Raw genomic sequence first — 3,637 nt, 5'->3', positions numbered from 1 at the left:
GGGCTCGGGAGCGGTCCGGCCGCCCCTTCCCCCGCCCTGCCCCGCGTGCGGGCCCCTGGCGCGGCCCCGAGGACACGGCGGCGGCCGCGGAGGGAGCCCGGCTGCGGCCGGCCTGTTCCCGGCCCAGGGAAGGAGGCGGAGGGCGGCGCTCTCCTAACGGCCCCCTCCAGCTGGCACCCGAGGGGGGGTTTAGGCACATGAACCAAGCGATTGCCAGTGTTTTAGGGGAAAAACCTGTATGAAACKTGCATAGCGTCGCACACTAGTAGTCCTGTGGGCTTCGACGCTGGGCACTTGCTGCGCGGGTGTTAGGAACAGGTTAAGTCCTGCCCCAGACCAGGTGAGGCTTTTGGAAGCGGTTTCAGAGGAGCGGTGCTGCACTTKGGTGCCAAGGAGGGGCTGGGGAGTGGGAAAAACCCTCCTGTTCGTGCGTTGTGCCAGGCCGTGTTCTTAGTTAGTGCTGTTTGGACTGCTAAAATACTGCTAAAACCAGCCGAGTTATTGACGTGTTTGCCATGCTGAAACTTTCAGTAACCCAAAGGAATAGGCTCTGTTTTAATCATCATCTAAATTTATCCATTATAGAAATGCCTTTGCCGCCATCTCCAAGTGCAGATTCCGTATTAGCAGTCTCCATTGAGTGTTTAGATATTAAATACTTAGTTTTCACACACACACACACACACGAACACACGCGCACACACACTTTTTTTCTTTTTTTTTTTTTTTTAAGTCCAAGGCAAGGGGAGCGGAACGACGCTTCGGCCCTGATCCTGCACAGAGATCCCAGCACATATAAGCATTGCTGTTGACATGAGGCTGTGGTTCGGCACCACAGAAACCAACAACAGGCCTCCTGTTGCTCAGAATAGGCCTCAGAAATGCCGTGGCCACGAGAGGCAACGTGCCAGCCCGGTGCTCCGGCCTTCTGCCCCATCAACTCCGTTCAAGAAGTTTCTGACGGGTTAACTTTGGGCCAGCGGGCTCTCTGCTGGATCAGGTATCACTGTGTGCAGCTGTAGCCAAATCAGGTGTCCTCTGCACCCCTGCAGTCGTGGAGCCAGCATAGAGCTGCCCCCCACTCCATGGTGTGGGCTCCGGCGCACGCAGAGGTGGCATYGTGTGCTGGGCCCCACCAAGCTTGTGCTCCTAGGGGCTCCCGCGACGTGCGGGTCTGGTTTAGGTGATCGCAGAGCCACGGCCTCACGCAGGCACTGGAGCAGGACTCACCCGSCGCTGGTTACCTGCCCAGCGTCGTTTTTGCCTTTATTCATTTATTTATTTTCCCTGTGCCGGCGGGGGAATTTATTCATGTATTTTCCCGGGACAGCGGCRCGTGCCGTGTTTCACAGAGCCGGTCGGGGCCGTGGGGCCGCTCGCGAGGCGCTCGGGCGCTGCAGACGGGAGGCAGCCAGCGCAGCCAAGGTGGTGCCGGCGTATCTCGGCGATTGCTGCATTACTCATAACTGGCACAGCGACAAGCGAGTTACACAAGTCACTCGCAAAGAGTGCTAATGAAGGCTTTTACCGTGTTATCCTGCGCTTGGTTACGGAAACTTGCCATGGGAATAATTCCATAATTCCTGTTTTCAGGCCTTCTACCYTGAAATCACTGTTGAGGGAAGGGGAAAAGGCACACTCTTGAAGGAATAGAGACTTACTTTAAATATTTTTTTTCTTTATACTTTAGCATACTGCATGTTTAGTGCCTGTTGTGCGTAATCAACAAATGATGAAATAGAAATAGAATAATAGAATAGAAATAGAATAATAGAATAGAAATAAATAGAATAATAGAATAATAGAATAGAATAATAGAATAGAAATAAATGATGCACTTTTTTGGAGGCTGTGAAACCTCCAGTGTCACAGGTTGTACTTTGAGGGTCTACCTGTGCTTCATTTGAGCTAGTGGGATTTAGAGGTTACAGGAAATCACCCTGGAATTTGGACTCATGATCCTAATCTACTGTGTTTGAGGGGGGGAAGACAGAAAGTGTTTCTGTAGTAGGTTTTTAATTGTCTTCTTTATCTACATGATAAATATTTGGAAACTGAGGTTTAGAAAGTAAAAGTGCGCAGAGAAGGGCAGTTTCTCTCACGGTTGCTCCGTTGATTTTGCATTTCCAGGAGTAAAGAAACGTGGGCCGTGTTTATCATGATCTCACGTGGTATAAATAGGAGGTGGTAATCACCATGTGATAAACTGCATTTTATTAAAAATCTCTGCCTGCCTCACATGCACTCTGACCGCTAATCTATCCCCCTGGAACCATTTCCAGCATTCCAGCCCCTTGAWCAGCTCCGAGCAGCCGCTTTCTCCTTTTGAAAGCACTTGCCAGATAAATGCTTCATTTTCTTTTTTTACCTTTTCCCTTTTTTCTCCCAGTTACCCTGGCGTTGGGCAGGGGCTGCCCGGTTTTGCTTGGCAGGGGTTCRGGAGGATCTGCCTAACTCCCTTGCGGCGGCCGCAGTGGGAAGCGACACGCGCCGAGAGCGGCACCGTCGCCACTCCCGCACCTCGCCTTGCGYGTCCGGACCTGGGGTCCGGCGGCCCTTTCCGCCGTCTTTCGTCTCACTCTGGCCTCCTTCGCTCCTTTGGCTTCTTAGTTTGTAGGATAACATTTCTTTCCCCTCACCCCCGCCCTTTTTCCAGGCCTGTTTTAAATTAACCATTTAAGAGATAACAAATACAGATTCCTTCCCTCCCGTTCCTTTCCTTTGCCGCTCTGCTCCATGTGCTTTTTCTGCATTTTTAAAGCTTCAGCCGCGGAGGAGAAGATTGCTAGATTTATCCACAGGAATCTGCCTGGCATTTGGCTTTTTCTCACTGGCCGGCAATCCTGCTGATTGCAGGACGGCAATGACACCAAACCACTTAAACAATAAAGCCAGTGGTCTTCAAACACTTCCCTCCCTTTTGATCCATTCAACCTTAAATTGGTTCCTAAAGCCATATATCCCCCCACCTTGCCCAGCTGACCTTACTGGTTCCGCTGCGCTGGCCGTCTGGTCTCCTGCCTTCCCTGTGCCCTGCGGCCACTGCCACCTCGTGGGTTGTCCCCTCTGGCAGACCAGGCAGCGTCTCCCACCGGAGCAGGAAAGACTGCGGATCTGCTGCCCGCGCAGCTCAGATCCGTATCCTTCAGCTCCTGATGGCCGAGCTTGCAGGAGGCCTGTTGCGGAGCTAGGAGCSCACGGGACTCCTCAGTCAAGCCGGCAGCGCTGGAGATCAAGGCTGTTGTTTAAAAGTCGTGTGGTCGGACCAGATAGTGTGAAGGAAATGCAGCAAGTGTAACGTGTTCCTCTTGCCTTGCCCGCTTCCTTCAAAGGGGGAAACGGTGTTTTTACTGTACTTTGCTGTACATTGCAGGTACYGTGACCCTGATGTGCTGAAGTGCTACCCACAGCTGTATTTTAGGATTAGGCAGTTCCGTCTGAACAAAGCGGTTCTGATCTGCCATTTATTTCCTGGTGTCAAGGTGGGGGGGGTATTTTYGTTCAAAATACAGTATACTGATAATATTTAGGCAGATGCTGGGGTGAAAATCAGAGCTGATGTCTCAGTGCAAACCATGTCTCTAAATTTGAGCCTGTGTGTTTTTATTTTTTCTTTTTATTTAATTTGGATTTTGAT

This window comes from Nothoprocta perdicaria, unplaced genomic scaffold (genome assembly GCF_003342845.1).
Source record: "Nothoprocta perdicaria isolate Ctin4 unplaced genomic scaffold, notPer1 scaffold_84, whole genome shotgun sequence".
Taxonomy (NCBI): Eukaryota; Metazoa; Chordata; class Aves; order Tinamiformes; family Tinamidae; genus Nothoprocta; species Nothoprocta perdicaria.
Note: the sequence above shows the minus strand (reverse complement) of the source record.